This window comes from Calidris pugnax, unplaced genomic scaffold, assembly GCF_001431845.1.
Source record: "Calidris pugnax isolate Ruff unplaced genomic scaffold, ASM143184v1 scaffold105, whole genome shotgun sequence".
NCBI lineage: Eukaryota > Metazoa > Chordata > Aves > Charadriiformes > Scolopacidae > Calidris > Calidris pugnax.
The window spans coordinates 956496-982103 of record NW_015090857.1 but is presented as its reverse complement, the minus strand read 5'-3'; the positions used below and the strand labels follow the sequence as shown (position 1 = coordinate 982103).

The window sequence follows — 25608 nt, the reverse complement described above, 5'->3', positions numbered from 1 at the left end:
TTTAGTGGGCCAGAGTTTTTAATTTAAAAATAGAGAAATCTAGAGTATTACAAATGTGAGTCTCCCAGCATTTTACTGGGAAGCTTAGTACTTTTTAAGAAGCAAACCACAAAAGAGCCTACAGGAATCTGATGTGAAAAGCCCTCTAAGATGCAAACTTTCAAAGTTTTGAATGGAAATCTTATGACGTAGTTATTGTTAGGTAGAATATTTACAATATATAAATACCCAGGAACACATTTGGAATAGTCTAAGCATGTTCTAAGGAGCTTGAAAGCATCTGGACCCTAACTGCAGTCTTCCCTCTCCTCCTATCTGGTTGCCATTGTACAAACAAGGCTGAGATGGGCTTGCTTGCATGAGTCTGGGCTACTTCCAGTCTTCCTGGTAGATTTATCTGTCCCCCCAAAGCAGCACAGGCTACTTTTCCCACCATGTTCTGTTGTGCTGACAGGAGAGTTCATGAAGCCATTCCTGTCTTGTGTTCCTCACTGGAAGACTTGGGAAAATCACCCCCTGACTCCTGTTGGACAACAAGAAGCCAGACCCGATATTCCCTCTCTGTTTCCTGTGCCCAGGTAAGTGGTGAATAAAGAAACCAGGTCTCATTGCCAGTGAAAAAATCTAATCTAGCTATGGCTTGATGATGGAACAAACCAAAAGGTCTCCCAGGATGGGGGCTCAGGAGTTTCCGATTAAAAAATAATTACAGCAAGAGACAGGTAACGCAAGTCTTTCTTGGGAACTTTCTAACTTCTTTTTAGTTACTGCAATACGTAAGACTAGCAGAGCACAGCAAGTATTTACAAAATCATTTTCCCTAGCTAAAGCTTCTGGCACTTAAAACGGTAAAAGGGCAGCTATAGCTTAGCTCACAAAGCTGCTACATTTTAGTCAGAAGGCAAGGAAATATGGAGAGATTTAAAATAAGTAACAGGAATCCAACATTTGGGGACTGGATTATACCAGGCACATCAAGCCTGCTTCTTATCGCTCAGCTCAATGTCTGAGCATTATATATAAATAGGGATGCAAGGTAATTTCTTCTGCTCTCTTGTATGGCTCAGGCCATTGTGCTGGTAATGAGAACACTGTGAGCTATAACCCTGAAATCCCATCAGGGCCTAGTGTCCGACATGATGACAAGGAATATCCCATCTTCCTAGTTACCTTTGCTCACATATCTCTATAACCTTAAAACCTAAGGAGAAAACCTTGTGTTTCATGTAGCCGTGCAGCCCTGTTACTTTTCAGGGTCTGTACACAAGGAATTTTCATTTGACTCTCACTCATCATCCGCCTGCTCGTGCCTTTGTCCTGTTGCAGACACCGTGGACGTGCCCACGGACCATGGGTCACACGCATGCAGACTGAGGCCCATGGGATGGGTATGTCTTTAATATGTGGTCACAGCATGGCACATCTGTCAACGAAATTTTTGGCGTGGTACCAGGCATAGATCCGGGCCAGGTGAGTTACCACCCCTCCTGACAGTGCCCAGGCCCTGCCCATGGGACTATGGGACCGGAATCCAACATTTGGGGACTGGATTATACCAGGCACATCAAGCCTGCTTCTTATCGCTCAGCTCAATGTCTGAGCATTATATATAAATAGGGATGCAAGGTAATTTCTTCTGCTCTCTTGTATGGCTCAGGCCATTGTGCTGGTAATGAGAACACTGTGAGCTATAACCCTGAAATCCCATCAGGGCCTAGTGTCCGACATGATGACAAGGAATATCCCATCTTCCTAGTTACCTTTGCTCACATATCTCTATAACCTTAAAACCTAAGGAGAAAACCTTGTGTTTCATGTAGCCGTGCAGCCCTGTTACTTTTCAGGGTCTGTACACAAGGAATTTTCATTTGACTCTCACTCATCATCCGCCTGCTCATGCCTTTGTCCTGTTGCAGACACCGTGGACGTGCCCACGGACCATGGGTCACACGCATGCAGACTGAGGCCCATGGGATGGGTATGTCTTTAATATGTGGTCACAGCATGGCACATCTGTCAACGAAATTTTTGGCGTGGTACCAGGCATAGATCTGGGCCAGGTGAGTTACCACCCCTCCCGACAGTGCCCAGGCCCAGCCCATGGGACTGTGGGACCTAGTATGAGGTTTGAGATGTAGACACTCTTTCTGGCAGGCCTGATGTTGCTGGCACAAAAATTTCAACGTCTCAAGTTCTGCTGGTTTTATAAACAGTGAGTTGGCACTTGTCAGTGAGCTCTGCATCATCCAGACCGGTGGAGTCCTTCATACATAAGTACTCTTCCTCTAGACCAGAACTGAAAGGTGACCACGGATGGCCAAGGAGGATCTCAGCAGGCAGGCAAGCCTTGCTCCTTCATATTTGCATGAATAATTTGTCTTAAGAGCAGCAATGACAAGAGAGTACTTGTTATCATATTCTCTGCTTCCTAAGCAAGCTATTTTTGGATGTTAATGTGCGGCTCAGACTGATGGCCCGTGCTGCCACAGCCTGATTTCAGTCAAAGGATTTATCCTTTGTATTCCCACATCCCCCTGTCTCTTCCAGTTCTCCCTAACGAGAATGCTCCTGTAGCTAAAGGCAGGAAGAAATCCGTCACGTACGCAGCTCTCCCTCCAGCACGCCTTCCCCCTCTCTTTGTCTTGCTCGCTCTCCTTTAATTGGGCTAGAGAGAAAACATTTAGCAATCTCTCTCCCTCTCTCCCCTCATTAGGCTAACGATGACATATTCCTTTTCCAGAGTGTCTTTAGGAGCAGCCACTGCTCATTATTAACACTGGAGGAAGCAAAAGCTGGTGGCTTGTTCCTGAATTTATGCAGATGCATGTAAATGAGAGGACATTTCCTTGAAATCAGATGAAATACAGCAGTGAAAAATCAATGGGGAGAGATCAGAATCTGGCTCAGTGTTCTGAGCCTCTGTAAGTGCTCATGTTATCTTATACCCTTACCATTTCTAATGAAGGTAGGCCTCAGGTGCAACAATATAAACAGATAAGCTTTTTACATATTTTTTACAAATTTTTTTTTCAGTGCTTTATGATGTATTTACCTGACTTTGTGCGCCCATTTTCCAGTTTGGTTTTCTCACTTTTATCTATATCCTGACAAAGCCACGTGCAACAAATTCAACATTTTTTCCATACACATAAAACTAGAACTGTTTTTAATTTCCTTTTGCCCAACCTCCCTACTTTTTCTTTTTCTTTACTTCCTTTACTTTCTGTCATTCCTTCCTTCCTGCCTTTCTTTCTTCAATTTGGAAAAAGGTAGTAATGAGCTCTAATAATCTCTCTATACTTCAGTTACTGCTGCTGTTAGTTGTAATCAAACTTATCACCCATTATTTTACTTCTTTTTATTGCCATAAAGACATTCTCAAATTCTGCAGTCACATCATTGACTTATATTACATTTGTCTATAGAGCTAAAAAAAAAAGTAAGTAATAATTAACCCACAAACAGTACAGGTTTCTGTACACCAAAGGAAAATGAGTTTTAATCATTGTTTTGGACAAGGCAGGCTGAGTGGAAGAAGAACCTGTATTTAATATTCAACAGAGTGAATAGAAAGATAAAAGCAAAATGGATACTTTCAGTAGTCGTTGCCTACAACTAATTTAACAGGATTACTAAGAAACCAAAGATGTTATAAATGTGAAACCTGAGTTTTAATGTGTCCATTGACTTCCATCAGAGGTGTTTATATACTTCAAGCATTGGATAGTTAGCAAAGCCTCATATTAGGTCTGAGAGTGAGACAAATATTATGATCTTCATACAAAAGAATAAACTGAGGTGCCAAGGAATAAAGTGGCTACTAGAAGTAGCCAGGAATCACATTTGCATCTAAAATAAACTAAAACTGAGAAAAGCTTGGATAAGACTGGAGATGAGGACAGGCTGAGAGAGCTGGGGTTGTTCAGCCTGGAGAAGGCTGCAGGGAGACCTTAGAGCAGCCTTCCAAGGGGGCTACAGGAGAGCTGGGGAGGGACTCTTTGTCAGGAAGTGTAGTGACAGGACAAGGGGTAATGGTTTTAAACTGGAAGAGGGGAGATTTAGATTAGATACCAGGAAGAAATTCTTTGCTGTGAGGGTGGTGAGACCCTGGAACCGGTTGCCCAGAGAAACTGTGGCTGCCCCATCCCTGGAGGGGTTCAAGGCCAGGCTGGATGGGGCTTGGAGCAACCTGCTCTGGTGGGAGGTGTCCCTGCCCAGGGCAGGGGGGTTGGAACTTGATAATCTTTAAGGTCCCTTCCAACTCTAACCATTGTATGATTCTATGTGTGGCTTCTCCTTTATATCAGCCTTTGGTTTCATCCCCTTTGGTCTTCTTCCACCCCAAGCCCAAGTCCACAGTGTCCAACAGTCTTCTGTTGGCCAGTGTCAACGGGCAGGCTTCAGTGTCCCTGAGGTGCATGTGACTCTCTGTGCAGGGGCATCACTTCCAGGGCTATGCCACAGCAATGCACATGCTCGTAGAATTTACAGGCAAATAAAGAGTGCCAGGACCTGACTTGTGTCCCTTTGACACACGTGCCAAGCTAAGGATGGTTCTGGTGAAAGAAGAGCTGAGCCCAGCGCCCTGTGCCAGGGAAGCTTGCAAGGCAGCCTCCATGCTGATTCATTCACTGGCCTCTCTGCTGGGACTCTCAACAAAGGTGCCAATTAGTGCCAGTAGTGATGAGGATTTTTGTGACACTGACACCTGTCCGCTACGAACTGGACTGTGACCATGACCACATTTCCCATGAGGGGTTGAAGAGCTGTCAGGTGGTAGCAGGGCTGAATGATGTATCAGCCTCCTGTGTGTGCACATCAGTAAACCAGACAGCCTGTATTGTCTCTAAAACGCTTTTCATGTCAAATTGTTTTAATCTCTCTTTAATAATGCAACCGAGTTTGTTCCTTTGATTTTAGATCGTTTTCCAGCTCATGGATTATTTATTCTTATAATATCAAGTAACAGTGTGTGACAAAACAAAACAAATTCAAATGCAAGTATAACCAGATTTTCAGCTGCAGGCACAAAAAGCGCACTTCCAAAAATGTACTTACATAGCCTTTTAACAGCATTTGGAGGTATAAATTGCACAATTATAAACCTATCTGACTTCCTACACAATTCTAGCTTGATGGACACAGAGATCTGTACGAATGAGTGTTTGCAATAGACATGTATAGATTTTTAATGTGGGCAGATCTGAATACAATGCATCGGTTCACTTTGGAGCACAAAAGGGACTTTTTGTATGTGGATGCAAATTAGGTATGTGTGCATACACGTGCAGAGATTCTGACCAGAAAACCATTGTACATGTAGGAGATAGTGACCCACACAGCACTTACCCTGAACGGGTGCAGGTCTATGCTGTGCTGTGCCACATCTTCTGGTCACTTTTTAGCTGCAATAAATGGTATTTTAGGCAATGTTTCACAGAGTCTGAGTGCCCTTCTTACTGGCATCACGATGAACCATCACCACCTGGTGCAAAATCACATGTGTGGAAATGCATGTGCTGGACATGGTCTGCTGTGCTTTGACATCTCTCTTTTGGGATCTTGCTTCAGTATGACACTATTCCCATCAGCCACATCCCTTTTTCACTTGCTGTTAATTTAATAAATATACTCCACAGAGGATTACTTGATCCGTTACTTTGAGATGTGACTCTCATGGGCTCAGAGGTCCAAAATTTTACATTCATTTTGTACTCTTCACCTTCCTCATTAAAGAAAGACTTCATGGAAATGCCCAACCACCACATGATTTATTGACAATAAGTGATTAAAGAAGATCCCTCTTAAAGTCTAACTTCAAACTGGCATATTGGTTCATACTTGACTACTTTGGGAATTTTTCAAAACAGAATGACTACGATCACCTAGTGGAAAAAATCCATTTCATGAAATAACTAAATAAGGCTGCATAATGTGTTCAAGGTGTTCCCCATGTTAAATAGTGTGTGACACAGTAACAGCATTTTGCATAATCATGAGCAAACTGAAGAGAGTGTAATGAAACCCACTGTCTTCACCAGATATATTGGACTCATTCTCTGAGAAACCCTGGAGTTGTTTGTGTGACTGTACACTGAGTCCCCCCCTCAATATGCTGGATGCTCTACTCAGTTGTTCCCTAAACATGATCCATTAGAAAATGGATACAACAGCATATATTTTATTTTTTCATAGCAAAAGTATATACGGTCAGAGTTCTTAGTAATTCAAATTTTAAAAATTCACGGATTTCTATTGTGAATAATAAGCAGGAACTGAAAAAATAGTTTTGTTTATTAGTTTCTGTAGGCTGCATACTCGCAGGCACATATATCTGTCTGGGAAGCAAAAAAGAGCTATTTGTAGTCCTGTCAGTTTCAAGGACTATTAGCTAAATCACACAAGGAACTTGATAGAAACTTGTATCTAGTGGATTTTTTTCTAGACACATGGAAAATATTAATTTCTTTAGGCATTTATGAAATGAACGCCCATTAGGGATTTTTGTCTGTAGTTTTGCAAAACCTTTGAAGTTTCAAAATAGGTTGCACATTTCTAATGCATTGAAAAAGCTATCCTACTTTATAGTTGCAAAACAAAGGATGAAAAATGCATTTACAATCTCCAGTGGAAAATAAAATCACCGAAGGAAAAGAAAAAAAACCAAGGATATATATACACACACACATATATATAGATATATATTCACTGGAGACATTGAAAACATATTTTGGATATGTTTGTTTTATCTCTCTTGACCAAAGCAGAGTGTCTCTTCTCATGTTGTCTGTAATGTACCATGGAGAATTTTTTTTCAAATCTATTCCCTAGATGGTGTGGAAAAAAGTGGTTCGATATGATTTCTGCTTTTGAGCTTGTGCAAATCTGTGTACATCTACTTCAGCCAGCAATACTTCAAGACAGATATCTTTTGGAATAATATAAAGTGTTTTCTTTAATAATTATGAACACCTTTAATATATAACTCGTTACATTCTTACACAATAGCAGAATTCTCGTATCTCATGTGGAATGAATACAAGCAACTAATAAAAGTGCAACCATATACTCATTTTTTGATTTTTTAAGCATAGCATTTGTTCAATTGTCATAATAAGATTTAAACATGAGGACCCTGCTGGTGTATTTTAGTGTTAAAATACAACATCAAGTTCCAGTAGGTTATTTTCTCTCCTTAGAGCTATAAAGTAAAAAGAAGAGTCTTCCCGCAGCCAGTGATTTACGGAAGCAAATTGTGACAGTTCCTTATAGTAATCAAATGGTTAACAACTGAAGGGATACACTACAAATTCCTTTGCCTTCAAACAGTTCCATACCTTCAGGGACTCTCCAAAGCAGGACACGTGCAATGCTTTGTGTGTTGGAATACATTATCTCTGTTCTTAGGTCTATTCAAAGAAAAGCTGAAAAATCTGCATTGTAAGCAGTGCTGATGCAGTGCATTATTTTTTTGCACTTCAACACCATGAGCACTTGCCAAAACTCATTGCACCGTGTCCCTTCTGTTAACATCTCCTCCCACCTTTAAGACTAGAAAATATTAATGGAAACTGAGTAATGTAAGCAGGAAAATGTGTTGTAGAGGACCTGAAACAAAGACCGTGGGTATTGGCTCTTTGGTTAGCTTTTGAAATCTAGGCAGGATCCACAGCCTGAACATTAAAGCAGAAAGATTTATTCTGTAGAGTTTCATCACCTTGTTACAATCTTTGTCATAAGGAAGGAAGAGGGAACCTTGTGCCATTTTCAATTCTTGTTTAATATCTTCTTCACAGGAAAATGCTGCCAGGATATTAAACTCATCTGTTCTTTTGGATAATAAGGATGTAATGTACCATTTTGACCTTTCCAAATGCTGTGTTTCAAATTGCTGTTCATTAGATATTTTATTTTTTTCTTGATTAAAGTCTCACTAACCTGTAGAAACAGAATGGAATAAGACCTAGTCAAGACATGGTATATCAAGCATGATCAAAACAGAACCACACATTTGTATAGCTCAAGGGCTATAACAGACATTAACACTTTTTATACTGTATCACTGCTGTGCTCACTTGTAACAAAGCTTAAATGATGTTTACTTAAATTTTCCTCATAACAATTCAGAGTCTCAAGCTGAAGAGCTTCTATTTGGTCCAAAGTTTAATTAAAATAAGAAAGACTCCATTTCTGGAATATGTAGAAAAATTTCAGCGATGAAATCAGAAGAGAACTGAATTATAAACCTCAAATGGAAATGTAATTAAATGATAAAATATATATGACTAAGGGCCAGATTCTTTTAACCTTATTAATCTTTGCCGATTTACAGATTCCTAAATTCAGAAATAGATATTAAGGGCAGAAGAAATTATTGTCTAGTCTAACCTCCTGTATGATCCCCAAAATTTCTCTGTCTTTCAGAAGGACACAGATTGCTACGATAGTTAAAAGCTCCCGTTGTTAATTTGGGGACAGAGAGGGGACAGAATGGAATTCCTGGCTCCAGCTAATTATACATTCCTTCCTCTTAAATTAAAGAGCTCTTAATCAACAGAAATCCTTTTTGCCTGTAGGTATCTGAAGGCTGTAGTCAAGCTACTTCTCAGTCTTAACTGCATTAATAGAATTTCTATTGTGTCTCTCTGTTGGTGTATTTTGTCTAATTTTTTTTTTAATGTTAGAACTCTCTTCTGTACAGTTTTTTGATTTTCAACATCCTTTTCAACAAACCATAGTGGCACATGGCTTTCCAGTAAAAGTTTCATAAATATTGTGAATAAATAATTCTGTACCAGTTTTTGAATACTATTTACCAATTTAGCCTTACAGGAATTAAAATAGCATCCCACTCAAATTTCATATCCAACTTATTATAAATAGTGACACTGTGTCCTTCTCTAAATTATTATTTTTCTGGCTAATTTGGGATTAAAACAGACTAAACCAAAAATAAACTATTAATCAAAATGAAAAATAAGACACAAGCTGTCCCTTTGTATCTGATTTTTAAGAAGTCACTCTGCTCACAGCTTGGTTCTGCTATCTGCTGTCTGCATTACAGAATCACAGAATCTTCATGGTTGGAAGGGACCTTTGAGATCATTGAGTCCAACCACAAAAAAAAAAAAAAAAAAGAAAAATTAGTGGGACTCTAAACTGGAAATTTAACACTTTAGGCTGGTTTCCACCTTCTTTTCAATAGTGAAGTGCTTTTACCTTATAGCTAACCTCTGACTGGGAAAACTGTCTCCAGCATTGGGACTGATGTTACAGAATTACATACACACTCGGTGATAAAATGACTGTTAATGGTGCTCCTGAGAGAGAATATCTCAGCGCTGGTGTCGGTGTTATGAATGCCTCCTGAGGGACCGCACTATCTATCAGAGCAATTTGTTAACTGTTGTTTACTTTTGTTGTCTCTGTAGATCAGCAAGCATTTTAAAAGCGCTAGGTAAGAATCTGTGTATTAGCACTTATCGAATCAAAAGATACAACAGGAAAAATATGTTGGTGTAACAGAGGAAACCGCCGAGTCTGGGCAGTGAATTTTTTTTAAGTGGTTTGTATCACGCCCACAAGTATAAAGAGATGAACATGGGGATGCAATGACAGGTAACAATTCACATGATTCTCTGTAGAAAAATAGATTGCTATAATCAACAAGAGCAATAGCTTAAAGTTCTGTGTATAACATACTTCCTTAGGAACATTTTTTCCTGAGTCTGAATGTTAGTATTAATGAAAAACACATTTCCCTAGAAAAGAAGCACAACCCCAAGAAATAGTTTTAGCTGCAAGTTACACCAATTGGTTTGTGCTATAATGCTGGGTCCCGAGAGGAGGCAAGTCATCAATCAGGAAGGGTTTACAATGGAACTAGAGACTGTATTAACTATTCTCTCACTTTCAATTCATGCAAACAGCTCAGCATCAAAAGGAAGGGGCAAAGACAAAGCAAGCAATTTAAGATCCTTTCAGAGATTTAGTATTTATATGGATGCTCATATGGGTAGCACATCTGGTGACCGAAATGTGAATTTACAACCTTTTCTAGCAGCTACATATCTGAAATAGCAGTGTGGCACATCACCATACGCTGTCCTGTTCTGCCTGGGGATGCCTTCAAAGGCATTCTTATTGGAGGCACTGAAGGCTATGGGTATGAACTGAACACCGCAGGCTGACCTCAAAGACCGCGCAATCCATGAGAACCTCCTGATGAATCTATAGATTCCTCAGAGGCAACGTTTCTCCTCTTTCTTGATAAACTGCAAGCCTCGGCATGCTTTCCCAACAGGGCAGCACATGGAAAAGACTGGAACTCCGCAGCACTGTGCATGGCTGTTTTGCCCACCTATATAAGCAATCTGAATCTGGTTAAGGATCACAAATGTTTTGTTCTGAGCTATTACAAAACAAGCCGCCCATAAAATGGAGCCATATGGCTCTTCCTCTTCTCAGAATGAGACTACCCTGCTTAGAAGTGCTACACAAATTCATCCCACCGACAGCAGGACTAGGCACTTCCATTTTTTTCGCCTAATATTAAGCCTACATAAACTTCAGCATCATTGATTTTATGGTTTGTTTTCAAGGGACTGTGGAAAAACAAGCCTGGAGAATAACAAATGCACAAATACCATTCAAAAGGAGAAGGAAGAAAGAGTGAAGTCTAATTAAACAAGCATGAACAGTTGAGATATGGTATTTTTTTGACAGCATTGGCTAGTGGCAGCTTAATTTTTCAGGGCATTCTGGCTTTTAGTCAGAAAAATAGAATTCAGGTAGAAAACTCAGTTTTCGTGCCAGGCCCTTGAAGAAAAGACAGGGATTTTACATGACAGGAGAACTCGTCCTTATGAAACATTTTTGTGTACTCCCAAATATTTTACCAATAAGCCAAACCCAAGAAAACCAATTTAATTTTACCAATGGATTGTAACGTTAAGGTTTTTCTTCTTTTTCCTTTTTTTTTCCTTCTGCTTTCTTTTCTTCTCTCTCTCTCTTTTTTTTTTTTTTTTAATTGAAAAATCACACAATTTTCTCGAGGAATTAAGTACCTCAACCTCTTCTCTTCAGACATGAGCTATATATGTATCCTGTAGGAATCTAGTAGCTGGATAGATTTCCTGGTAGCACGAATTTTCTACAATAAATTTTTGTTTGAAGTTAGATGTCAAGCAAGTTGCTTCAGACTCAGTTCTCCAAATATCCCTTCATGCTTGCTTGTCAAGCTTAGATCCTTGTATTTACTTTTATTTCATGCAAATTTTTACTTTGATTTCATGCAAATTTCCTTAGTTTTTCATAGGCAATGAAGCAGTCCATAATGACTGACCCATTTTGAAAAAAAGACAAGTGTTTTAATTCCTACAGGGTATTTCTTAACCTTGAGGTACTCATCACAGTAGGATGCAGGTGTATCTTAGGGATACAGGTAGTTGAACTGCTCAACAATGATGAAGTAAGCTTGGCTACTTTAAAATAAAAATGACTAAAAATTCCCTGGTACATTTGTGGTTCTAAGAACATTCTTTGGAGGTTTTTTGACCAAAAATATGGCTTTAACATTCACAAGTGAAAATACAAACAACAACAAAAAGGTGAAAAATCCTGAACAGATCCTACTAATGCTAGTTGCCATTGTCTGCATTTTGCTTTTGGAGAAACTAGAAAGACTCCTCTTTTCCATGCAAGAAGTAGTAATACCATTCTACAACAGGGACTAACCTAACCTAAGGTTGGGGATGCTCTTTCCGGTATTGTTACTGGCACAGAGACTCTCTCAGATCAAAAATCAAAGGTGATTTTGTGTCCTGCTTGCCTGTTACAGTGCAGTGGATGCCATATGGATATGTGCCTGTACAGGCTCCCACAGGAGGAACAGCATCTTCAACTCCTACCTTCGTTTCACGGCTACGATTAAAGAGGTTCAGGTTCTTATTTTTCTTGCCTTGCTCCAGGTGAATAAGCGAGGAACTCAACGCAACAAAATCTGGAAAGGCATGAATTATATGACAGTAGAATAATAAAATCAAGGTCGAATGCACTATTGTATAAACTATAAACACAAATGCACTGTACTATGTCAATTCTAGTATCAAGGGAGGGCCATAATATAATATGATTTTGTATTGTTTACCAAGACCTTTTTGGTAAGAGTAAGGGTGCAGAAAAACTAGATTTCCCCTGAATCATATTCGTATGTGGGTTATTTTAAATTATGGACACTGAAAGTGATAACCACTGGAAATAGCTTTTTGTCCTGTTGGAGGCACAGAATAGATCCCCAACAGCTGAAATTTACACAGCTTGTTATTTAGCACGGCAAAAACTACTTTCCTTTACCCTGGGGTTAAATTGATGCCTGGTAAAATTACACTCTATTTTGAAAAGGGGAAGAGGTGAATATTGACTCAGGGTTCATTTTTTACACTGACTAGAATTTTGGATTTCTTATGGCAGGGTAAGAATGAAATTGAAACCTGCATATTTGCACAGAAAAGAAGTAATTATTTTGAAGTGGTATGGAAATTCTAATACAGAGACCTGAAATTTTATATGTAACCTAACAACAAATTTTAAAAACTTCCATTCTTCTTACAGAGTATAACGAAATCTAATGTGTCCAGAAATTTAATAGAAGGTGAAGCACAAATATAGCACAAAAGCGACTTATTAAAACAATTAAAATAGCACTTAGGGGTACTGAAGTATTTTAATTTTTATTGTTTTGCAGCAGTTTCAAAGGATCAGTCTTTTATATGCCGACAATCCCAGTCTTCCTAGAAATTTACTTAGAGTTACTTCCCAGCCAAATAGATTTCTGGAGTAAAAAAAGTAATATTAATTGAGTAGACACTGAGTGTCTGTGACGAACATGTGTAAAGCTAGGCAGAAACCAGTGGAAATGTGACTGTTACCCTGTCATCTTGCCAAAGGCAATGCCTGGTGAACACCTCAGGCTCCAAAGAGTTGCTGGCTCAGAGAGGTCACTGCCAGCTCCAGTTTGCAGTTACCAACACATTACTTTAAGGAGCAGTGGCTGCAGGAAACTCCCTCACCAGGCAGGTTGACCTGGAGGGCTTGGCTCCTTGTCCTCCTGCTATGGAACTGGAGGAGCTCCAACAACTTTTAGAGCCCCTGGGATGAGACTGGGAGCAGTGATTGGAGCGTGGCTTGGGAATAGGAAGACTGGAAGCCCTGAAACCCCAGCAAATGCTTGATTATGAATTGTTCTACTGGGATCCATATGGCCTAAAAAACAGAGCACAAAACAGAATGGGCAGGACTTCCAAGGTCACTACTTGTGCCCCAGGTCCCGAGCACCAACACCTGCAACTGAGACAGTATTGCCCTCACCCTTCTCCAACTTCCCAGTTCTCTTTACTAACTCTGTATTCAAGAAAAAAACCTCTCCAAAAATAAACTACTCTGAAATAGAATTTCAAATTTCACTCTCTCAGCATTAGACTTGAAGCAGTTTGCTCATTGTTATAGCTTTAGTTTGTACAATGGATTATTCTGTATGCAGATTATATCTGCATTCTGTGTTCCATATATATGCACTGCACATCCGACAGACACCAGTTCCAGGTCTGTGCTAGAATACCTAAAAGTTATTAAAAACTTCATTTCTGGTGCAGTGGAATGCTAATACTTTATGTATATAAAAAACATATAGATTTCAATGACAGTACACATATGTTTACCTTCTATATTTCCTCATTTTTCTCCTATCAAATCCACCTACTCTTTTAAAGGGGTAAAAAAATATCGTTTTATTTCTCTGATTCTTAAGATTATTGAATCTCAGTTGCTTTGTACTGCATTGTAGGTGTAGCATTGAATCAAAGGCTTAATTTCAAACTGCTAATACTTTATGTATATAAAAAACATATAGATTTCAATGACAGTACACATATGTTTACCTTCTATATTTCCTCATTTTTCTCCTATCAAATCCACCTACTCTTTTAAAGGGGTAAAATAAATATCCTTTTATTTCTCTGATTCTTAAGATTATTGAATCTTGGTTGCTTTGTACTGCGTTGTAGGTGTAGCATTGAATCAAAGGCTTGATTTCAAATCTCCTGAAGTTAGTGAGCTTCAGTGAGGGTTGGGATTGGCTTGAATTTGATCATAAATTTGTCCTTTGTGGTCACTATGGCAAATAGCCACTGCATTTCCAGTCCTGGATAAATAACGCTAGTCATGCATGTAACACTGAAAGTGAAAAAATATGCATTGGGAGATCAAACAAAGAATGAGTACTTTCCTTTTTTTTTTTGATAATCCAAGCATTTGTGTTTCTGATTTAGGGATTATGGCTCAGCAGATGCCAATTGTTTACATTTCAGGAAATGGCATGTCTAGTATGTATGAAGGGCTCATCCTGAAGTGAGTCCACTTGATCTCTATAAATATTTGGAGGTGGTGTGCTACTTTAATGGAATTAATAAAAATCATTTATTGGTACACAGAACTACACTCCACAGAACCTGATTGAACTGACTTGACGCAACCCATTTATTTAGCTGTTTTCTGTGCTCTTATATTTAGCACAGTATAATTTTAGAGACAGATCTTACAACCTATACACCAATGATTAGAACCACTGAGGTGAATAGAATTTCTCATTACTGTAGTAAGAAATGACTTTTTAAAAATGTATTTTTATTTTTTTTGTCAGTCTGAGACTGGAATTTGCTTACAGGTATCAATTCTTGGAGTTGTACATAATTAAGAGTATTGGAAGAAAAAGAAGCATCTCAGAAACCACAACAGGTAATTATTCATAAAGGTTGATGATTTAATCACATCTTTTATAGCTTATGGTAAGTCAGCCCTTTGTGGTTTTAGTAAAAAGCTTAAATGAGTTCTCATATTTATTTTTCAGCATTATTACATTTATCACCCTTAACTGTCCTATGCTTGGATCGGGATCATTCAAATCTTTTAAACTATGTGCCTAAATATATTATTATTTACTCCTGTGTTGCCTTTTACTCTCCTTTTGTCCTTGACAAAATCAGTTTTATCGTCCCTTTTCCAGATTCTCACAAAGAACTAGTTATAACAACCAATTTCCATGTGGTGGAAATAACTTGTTGATAGGAGAGGCATAAGCAGTATTCTGCTGATGTATGTAAACCTCTGCAGCGTATACCTTGCATTCTTTAAGTGAATTATTTCTTGCACTATTGTAACACTTAGCTCATTCTGCCAGCTGAATGCACAAATGCTGGAATGAGCTGAATGCTTGTCTACAGTTCACAAATATTTACAAAATAACTGGTTTTTACTCAAAATTATATTAATGAGGGTGCTAAAAATATTAAAATGTTACAGAAAATATTTCTGGGGTACAGAGAGAGTAGAAATGCTGAGAAAGAGACCTGGAGCACAAGAACAGTAGACCTAGATAACATTTTTCTGTCTAATTCAGGATTTTCAACTTTTTCTCATGTTGTCATTATATAATGCATTAGAAGAGGCTGAAAAAGTCTCACAATCCTTGGACTCTGGTCCGTGGCGGTGTGCAGAGATAGACTTCTTTCTGATGTGATAGACAAACCTTACAGTACCTAAGCAGTGAAAATGCTTTCCATTCAACTACCAATTAAACAACCAGTTGTTACAAAAAATCTTGCTCTCTGTACTATGCCATTATTGTCACACCTTAAAAACCTTGCTGTAAAAAGATCAGTTGTGAGAGGATAAGAAGCTGGCTGAGATTCTGATAACAAGGAATGGGAACGACTGGAAAGCTGTATTAGAAGACTAATATTGTGTCACCTTGGTATTCACATAAATATTGATGCTGACTATACTTTAATTAAAATATATGAATATGGCTGAAAGGCAAATGTCAAAATCGGAAGTACATAAAAGTGTCAGTTGGATAGATCTTCAAAGACAGTTAAGAAATTTCAGAGATTACGTTAAAGTAGGCCACTGAGAAATACACTGGTATGCCAACGTGTATTTTGACAAAAAGCAGAATGATGTACTTCAGAAACTTGAATGCTAATATATATTCCTTGATTTTAAATTCATTGCATTCATGGAAAATATATAGAAGTCATTGTGTCCATCCCAATAGAAACAGCTGCTCAATGCATGACAGATGTCTAAGTAACAGCAAATAGTTGAATATGAAGTGCACTTACAATATTAGATTATTTTATAGCCCAAAAGTGTGCTTTGATTGGCATCCAAAATACTTTAAAAATCCTAATGGCTAAAATGTCATGGCTCCCTATTGATGAAAATCTTACTACTCATTTAATTTAGAAACAAGCAAAACCAGAAGGGTTCAGAGATAAATATATTGTTTTTAAATGTAAAATGAACTTGAACAAGTCACTAAGCCAAATAATTAGTAAGAATTGAACTAAAACTCTGCATAGACAACATAAATATGCGTTTGTGGGCAATGGGAGCAGCCATAATTCTTGTGAAACCACATCTCCTTACCCCCCCAAGAAAGAATGAACACAACAAACACATTTTCGTGTTCTAGAGGAACCCTAGTGTTGAACTTCTTCTGTACATTCAACATATAGAAAAATTCTAAAGTGGTATGTTTTTCTTTTAAAAAAAAAAAAGGAATGTAAATCCTTACCCTTTAAGGCAAAAATCCTGAGACTGGGGAGAAACTTCCTCCGTCAGCACAGTTATTCCTCATGGGGAGTCCATCACTACTGGGTCACCGTTACAAATATCTGCTATTCCTAATTTTTCACCTAGGTCAGGTTTGGGCACGGGTTATCCAACAGGTCATCTCTTTCTGGGTGCATCCCACCATCTGGAAGAGGTTCTCAGGTTATCAGAGTAATAACGAATTTTGGCTCATTTTGCCAACTCCACTATGCTAAAGTGGAACACGAAGCTGGAGGGCACTCACAACATGAAGTATTTAACCCCTGCTCCATTTCCTAAGAGACAGGGGTGATTCATGTTGATGTTTTTAGTTTTTAACCCTTATGAGAGTATGATTATGACCCAGATATTTACATAAATGCTAATAATTTCTTGCCTGCTTTAATACTCTGGAAAATGATGCATATATTACCAGCGTCGATTTGACCATTGCTTAAAAAGAAACAAACAAGCCAGAAGCCAGGTTCAGTTTGAAGGCTTTGACTTCATGTAGGCGTGATGCTAAAGCTGTACAGAGTGCAAAATCTGTTGCCCCAGGAAGGAAATGCCCTGTGTTAAGATCTGCCTTTCTGCTCGGGTCTCTCAGGTCTGAGACCTGCCCCAGGTCATCCTTTTAAGTCTCCATTGTCCCCCCATTTTGCAGCAACTGATAGTCCCAGGGCCTTTGGGGGTAGTTTGTATATAAGCACTGTTAAGATCCACACTATATCCCTTGTCCCTTGCCTGAGTTTTAGTTGGCTGTGCTAGGCAACATCCAAGATTCACAGATTCTTATTTTTCAGAGAGAAAAACATCTTCCATTTTCTCTCATTTTCTGCTTGCACCTTCCACTTCTACCCCGAGACTCCTGCCCTTCTAACAGTTCCCTTCACTTTCTCAGTGCATTCACCTAGGGAATAACTCTGAGAATTGAGTTGCTTGTACTCAGGAATTGCTGTCCTACCTGAAGTCTTTGAATTTGTAATTACCTTTTGGAAATCCTTTACTGCACTATGTTCAAAAAATGTTTAATGTCTTAAAATGCCAAGTATAGAAGTATGTTAGGGGAGATATTTATGGCATGCAAATGCATCTGTGGAGATGCGTACTGAATATTTCTTTACAAATCCACTTTACAAGAGGATGAAAATATGGGGAACAGACCTGCAGCTTGGATTAGGATTGAAACCACTGTCTATTTCATACCATTTCATCCCATTCCTCATGAAGACTGACATTTTTAAGTTGCAAAAGCCTCCCTTCACCAAAGCTGGTTTAACACATCAGTGTGCAAATCTCTTATCAGCTCCCCAGGAGCAGTGATTAGCAAAGGTAGGGTAAGAGAAAGGACAGGAAACTAAAGCAGATGCTCCTACACTGTGTGGGAGACAGGGCTTTCAGAAGACTATCTGAAAGACAAAACTGGGTTTACTGTTTTCGCACTGCAAAAGTTAGCTCCTAAAAGAGACCCTTGAAGAAGTCTACTTCTTTACTGGCTGGTCCAAACACACAATACTGACATTTTGGAACTGCATGTGTTAAGTTAGTGCCCAATTTTAGGCATTTCCGCATATTGAAGTTCAAAACATACATTTAATTCCAAAGTCAGCAAACACACATTACCAGAAAGGCAGAAGGTAAGCAAGAACGGGACAACAGTAACTGGATTAAGGAATGTTAGGGAACTGATGAAGACCATGGTGGGAGAGGAAATTTCTTTCAGTAGATTCAAAATTAGAAGGAAAGAGCTGGTAAAAATATCACGCCTTTTTCTGTGGTCAGAAGAGGCTGTGCTTCTCATATGGGACATCAGAAAAGTAACTCCTACTTTCTCAAACAGCAGCAGAAGAAAAAGCAGAATTATGGTATTGCTTGCTAGGATGAATGAAGGGGTATTAATTTTATGCAAAAGCTTGTATCGCTCCATGTAATTAGCATCCCATCTGATTTGCCAAATTGAAAGATGATTTACAGAGAATACATGGAAGCACTTGCCCTTGCAAAATGCCCTTGCCTCTTCTCAGGGTGGACTAGAAAGAAACCAAATACAATCTTTTGGGACTGTTTGAATTTTTAGCCTTGCCAGCTCAGCACAGCTATCACAGCCCTTAGAGGATAACTGGGATATGCAGAGTGACCCTATCTATATGCATTTGTTTTGCTTGAATACAGTAGGCTAGGATTCTCTGTGGACACTGTCCATACTTAGCCTGACATCCCAAGATCTCCCAAAGAAAGAAATGCTATTCTGTCCTGTTTCTAGCAGCAAGAATTTGCTGCTGCAACATCTTGCTCTGCTTCAGCTCTGTTGGCCATTCCTAGAGCCTGTACCCATCAGACAGCTTATGGAGAGTGCAGCATTTCCCAGTTTCTCCACAACCGTGTTCAAGTTCACAAAAAAATGTAAAAAAAGGTGGTTGGGGTTTTTTTTCTCATATACCTGCTCACGCATCTATTTGCAGGTATGATTTATTCTTCTGGGAAATCTGTACTAGAGTACAAATACATGAATGGATTACCAACAGACTTGCCAACTTATTCCATTGGCACATCTAAACACTAGCATTTCAGAAAAGACACAATAATAGTAAGAGAAAGGGGCAACTGAGGAAAAGTATGAAGACTAGAAGATTGTGAATATACAAGGGGAAAAAAAAAATCTGGCCTGCAGAAGCATCAGTATTGGTCGGGAGGCATAAACCAAAAAGGAGCCACTTGATTTCTTGCTGATGTTACTGTCCTGGCAATTATCTTTTTACCTCAAAGTGGTTAACCTCTGACTGGAAGTCACCAAGTGACAAAAACCTGGTGCCCAAGATGCTTTCTTTTTTCTTTTTTTTTTTTTTTTTTTTTAAATGAAGTCACATTTCAAGGAAAGCTGTAATTTGAAATGCAACATTTATTGCCACTTTTCAAGGCAGTGCTCGAAGAAAATCACTCCATATCTTCCTCAATAGCTTTTATATTAGCAAATCCTCATATACTCAAGTGCAAAATTGCCATGATAGCAAAAGAGAGGGGTTCTTTTAATTTGCTGTGCTGTTTTGAACATTCAGTGACCTGCAAAACCTGGATAAAAGCCATTGGTTTATTCATTCACTAGAAAGCTTTAGAAAAAAATCTCTTTGCTTTACAGGAGTAGTGAAATTTGGTGATTACTTCAGATGTTAAGAATAAACAGGGGCACCTCTGATGTGCCTTGTACACGCTAACAAGAGATACAGAAGTTACCAGCCTGCATAATATTCATGAGTAACCTGGAGCAGACTTAGAATCCTATTCCATGGGAATAACAGAATGAATGGAAAGCAGTTAATAGGATTAAACCCACTGTACAGAGATGTGAAGCATAAAGCCATATTTAATGACTTGTGATCTCTCTTCCCCCCTCCCCATCAATACAGCTTCTTTATTCCTCTTTGGTCTGTGCAATTCAGGTATATTCTTCTCATCCAGTAGTACATGATCTTTTTTATGTATTTAGTCTTTTCCTTAAAAACTCAGATGTCGGTAACATGAGCTTTTTTTTTAAACAGCAATGAAATGTATTGTATTATACATGTTTCCACTAAAAATGTATCTGTAAATCCAATTTACTTTTCACATCTTTGTTTCAAGTACCTCAAAAGAGGAGGTGATGCTGAAATCAGGGTATTCTTTTAGCATGTTTACTCCTTCATTTGATACTCTCTGATATCTAACATTTCCACCGTGCTCCAACATCACAAAGCAAAAAAATGTACTTTTCTTTCCTCAGCTGAATCACTTGCAGGTTATTTCAAGGGTGTCTAATAGATTGAAATAGTATTTTGTTATACAAATATGAATCTCTGGGATTTATCTACTATTTCAAGTGACAACAGAACCCGTTTAAATGTTTCTTATACTAAAAAGATTTCAAGTCCAATATTTCAATTAGGACAAGATTGATGCCGAACTCTTAATGAATAAACAACGTATCCACTGTTATGAATAAAAAGAGTTGCATATCTAAGGAGAAGGAATTGAACTCTGTACTTATACTAATGAGCACTGTTTTAAAGACCATTTTATTAAATCATATTATAGCTTATTCAAAATATGGAAATATATTTGAAAGCCTAAGGTTATAACTAGCTTTCCTTTAGTTGATGAAACTCCAGAAAATACACTGATAAATATTTTGAATTTAAGTTTATCTGTCTACCAGATCCCGAGATTTATAAAATAACGTGTAACTGAAGGAAAGCAAAGCACAGAGGTCAGTTCAACCTGTGCAACTGGAAACCAGTGACTGAACTCTGCATGGACAGTTAGTAGAGCTGAAAACTATGTGGAGTTAATCTAGTAACAGTGTGCTAAATTTTGCTACTCTTCTACATGCGACAAATTTTCAGATTATTCAAACTCATATCACTTTCTTGGCGCTAGTGCAATAAAGTGCTGATTTTAAGCCCATGAGAATTTATCCCAATGGTATTGCTGTCTATGAGATGTCACACTATTTGTCAATGTGTTCTCAGCATAATACTTGGTGTGAGGAATGATCATAATTTAAGTATTAGGAATTGCATCATGGCCTTGGCGGTATCTTTAAAAAGCAAGTTTTTCTGGAAATCAAAGTCTTGTTTCCTTTGCTACTGTCAAAAATACACAAGCTCCTTTATTTCCTAAACCTGTAAATCTGCAATGCCTGGGGTTCAAAGGACATCAGCTGCTTACAGGGACGAAGTGAAGGTGACAGTACAGTTATCTTGATGCTTTTCTGAGAAAAGCTGGGTTTTGCACTTCAGGAAAATGTTTCAACTCAATTGGAACTCCAGATGCTGAGGTCTATGTCAAGAGTCTTGAATACAATGAAAATCTTTCAGTCATTCATACTCTACTCATCATCTGGAGACAAATTCATAAGGGACTGTGTTGAATTTAGCTGTAAGTTTGAGAACAATCACAGGGGAAGGAGGGATGAGCAAGGCCATACACTGCTGAGATTAATGGTCAGCAATCTGCTCGTGGACCTGCCAAATGTAACCATGCAAGGTCTTCTAAAAGCAGGAAGAGGATTTGATACCAAAGGCTACATATGGGCAGCAGCTCTTAACTTGGGGGTTTATGTAAGTGCATATATATTTATATATGTATACGACAAAAGTCATATAGTTAAAACCAGCCAGTCACTGACTCTCCTGCTGAACTATGGTGTGTCTCCAGAGATCCTTATTCAATTATTAATGCATCTGCTGCTAATTTCATCATGCAGAGTGTGAGCTTGTCTTTTCACATTGAGCTCTAAGGGAAGTTTGTAAGAAATATAGAACTTGTCAGCACATGAGAGTCAACACATTACTGCTGTGCTGCAGCCATTTATAATGAAACTAAAATGAGCACTCACTTGTTTGGCATTAATTTAGTGTCCCACTTAGCTCCTATCAGATGTAAATAGCTGCTTCATCCATTTAAGCATTTCTGGTCGTGCACATAATGAAGTACTCTGTACCTGTCAAGTAAGCAGAATTCATAACTGAAATAAGAAATGGATGAGGAAATTCAATGTTCTTAATATCAAGGCTCTACAGGGGTGGCATCACTTTTTTTTTTTTTTTTTTTTTTTCCTGGCCACAGGTATCCTGCGATGAGGTTCACCTCTTACCCCACTCTGCAGAGACCATATGAAGACATGACGCACATACACATGTTAGTATGACAAAAACTTTTCTAAAAGGAATATTCATTCAACTCATGGCACAATTAACAACAGCTGTAGTTGTCAAACACACTCAAAACAAAATAAATTAGCTAGCCAACCTCTTGGTATTTAAGTGTTTTTTATGTTCTCTATTTTAGAAAAACACAGTTTAATTTTAAACAGCATTCTAGTTATGATCGTCCTCTCTTGAGGAAATTTTTTATGAGAATGAATGGAGATAATGACTACCATTAGTCACTGTCATTAGCATAAAACATTAGAAACGACAATATTTATAACAGGCTATGACATGACAATTAAAATATGACTTTCTATCACTTGTGCATGCTTTGGCTACAGCTGGTTGCTATTTTCTAAAGTTAAACTGATACAAGTCTGGAAATGGTATATTTAATAGCGCGTTCATCATCAGATCTAATTGTTTTCCACCACAGGGTATGAAGCTTTATGTTCTCTATCAACCCAAAACAAACAGCCATACTGCTTAATGGGTGTTCAATTAATGTTTATGGAACTACTTTTATAACCTAAGTTGCAAGACAAATAAACTCCTAGAAGCAATTTAAGAACCTCAGAAGCTTAAACGGGACCAGTACCAAAAATTATTGAAATACCTACAGGGTCCTACAATTGAGGATGTGAAATAGAAGACATTAGTCAGCATTAGAGAATTCTCCCAGGACAATGGTATAAGTGCCAAAGGAGGGGAAATCAGACCTTCATGCAGGGAAAGATGCTGGAGTGACTTCAGGCTGGCTGCCTTGCATGCTGGGTTCATGCTGGGTTAAAACAGAGAAGACCTGTTCATCCCAAGTCACATAAAGGTCAGACTCTGCAGCTCAAATAGCAAAGTCATTCCCCTGAGAGTGATTTGCCCTCAGTAACCCAGATACCCTCCACCTACTCATAATTCTTTCCCCTATTTAGCAGAGCTCATGCTGATTAAAAGAAAAGAACAGTGCAGAGGCATGTTTCTCTGTCACTGCCTCGGTGCATATTTATTTGTGTCTCTCCATTTTGTACTAAGTCTGTAGAGAGCAATGTAAAGCTACTATAAATACGTTTTCAGTGGAGAACTGCCTTTGTTCCAAAGTATGAGAGTAAGTGATTTCTGGCTTGTGCTGTTAATTATATATAGCAGAAATATATTCATTCAGAGCTTCCTGTTTTAATTCAGACACCCTGATCTCTGGCTTTTAATGATGCATTACAAGCTTGTACTTCTCTGACACCTATGCAATTAATCATTGACACTCCTCAGTCCCTCAAAGTACCTGGACACAATTAGACAAGAAAGAACCAGACGAAGGGTGGTGAAAATTTCTTTTCAGGAACTACACATTTTTTTTTTCACACCATAAACTCTGTGTGACAGTCATCGCTGCAAATATATTTTACTAGAACTGCTGCTACTCTGCCTCTCCTCCCACCCTCCCAGGAGTTTTTGTAGATCAACACGATGTTCAGAAACAGGGGAAAAATGCTCTGTGAAGTTTAAAGGCTGTCAAGCCTCCTTGGCAACTTCCCTTCAAGAGTGCAACTGAGAAATGACAAACTTATCACCTGACTGGCTGGTGTTTAACGTTGACTGCTTTTGATTAGGAAGCAATGAACCTTTCATTCTGGAGTTCATTTTGTGTTTCATAAGCACCTCTTCACTGCAAATTATGCAGTTGAACCCATCTGAATTTGATTAGTGTAATGCTACAGTTTTATTATTTGTAGTAAATAAAGGCATCTTTTATGGTGTTACTGCATATTTAGGGGAATTTCGGGATGGTTACAGGCTTGCTTTTATTTTTCACGTATTATTGCTTTACATTTTAAAAAAAATCCAGTAATAATATATGCCTCTGTTGCAGTTACTCGTTTGCTGTACATTGCTCCATACATACTCACACTCTGCTTTCTCTGTGCTCCAGTGGGAAGAAGAAGATGAGAGCAATCCTGCCTGCTCAAGGACAAAGTACTGTGTCCTCAGCAGGCAAGCTGAGCTAGAAGGAAAGTCACTGTGGACTGCAACAGCTAACTTCTTTAATGGAAAACTCCTGTATTAAATTCTATGCTACAGACTTTGTGATTGATACTGCACCAGCCAGCGCTGTGGAAGAGCGTGGCCACCAGAGGTGCATGCATTAAACACTGAATTGCTCTTGCAATGTCATCTGACTTCTTCATGAGTGGCAAGGCAGATGCTCTGAGAAGCTTGATACACTCCTGTCTCCTGACAGTCTTTCAATAATATGTCCTTTCACATCATTACATAACTTCCAATGATCTGCACTGTGGACCTCAGTAATAAAAAACCATTTCATGTCTGAAGAACACAACTTCTTTGGTCGGTCAGTTTAGACATAGAGGGGGAGAAGCACATTTGACCGGAAACGAAGTGGAAGTAGCTGGTCAGATCAATAAAAGCTAAAAATAATATTTGACTTTGAGAGAAAAGAGAGTTCAGCACACAGCCTAAGGCTAGATCCAGCCCTAACTAAATATTTAGTTATCTCTGCATCAGTGTTATAAGGAGTGCTTAGTCACCTGAACCTACGTGCTGCAGATGTAGCTACAAAACTCACCAGTAAGATCTATGACTAACTAACACCTTAATGCATTTATTACTAGTATTGACTACAGTGTTTAATATTCAGGCTGAATATCCTCCAACATTTAATTCTACCTACCATTAGAAAAATGCATATACTTATACCATTTATCTTCTTATTTGCTTACCTGCTTTCATAGTTCATTACTATATTGCGTGAGTACAGCAACGTACCCCTGCCATCTGGAATGTTTTTAGAAAAATAAAGTAGGCTCACTCCAGCTGCAGTTCAAGCTACTAGTGAAATATTACACTAATATATGCATCTTCTGTACTTCTCTGCCTTTCATTAATACTAGCTGCCTGTCTCAAAATCTGTAATATATTAATTTCCACTGTGTCTGTATAAAAATGCAAGAGAAGAAGTTCAAAACTGGTGGTTAGGGTAAGGGTATTTAGATCCTGTGTGTGCCAGTGATGACTCCTGATTTCTGACAACCTGAAGTTGAGGCTAGTGAAAGCTGCAGGTTTTCAGCACTTCTGGAAACAAAACTATGTCTTCAGTGCTCAAGTGAAGGTGGAATTTTCTAATCTATCTTTTGAAAATGTTGAGGGTTATTAAGAGAACTGCCTTCTCCTGAGCAAATCCCATCTCTTTAATAAACAAGTAATTAATCAACAAAGCCACCAGAGGAAAGAATGAGCAAAGTTTATAGTACAGGAAATCCAC

General features: G+C 38.5%; 1 long non-coding RNA gene across 1 annotated transcript in view; it reads right to left on the bottom strand.

Annotated features, from left to right (window-relative positions):
* Nucleotides 1–6633: 6633 nt before the first annotated feature.
* The window catches only part of LOC106889156, a 33757-nt gene continuing 14782 nt past the window's right edge, over nucleotides 6634–25608 (bottom strand). Inside the window, exons 3-6 of the long non-coding RNA XR_001412263.1 lie at nucleotides 22022–22126; nucleotides 16634–16816; nucleotides 11910–12001; nucleotides 6634–7938 (exon numbers count right to left, since the gene is read on the bottom strand). This is a non-coding gene — a long non-coding RNA (uncharacterized LOC106889156). The remainder of the gene's footprint in view (nucleotides 7939–11909; nucleotides 12002–16633; nucleotides 16817–22021; nucleotides 22127–25608) is intronic.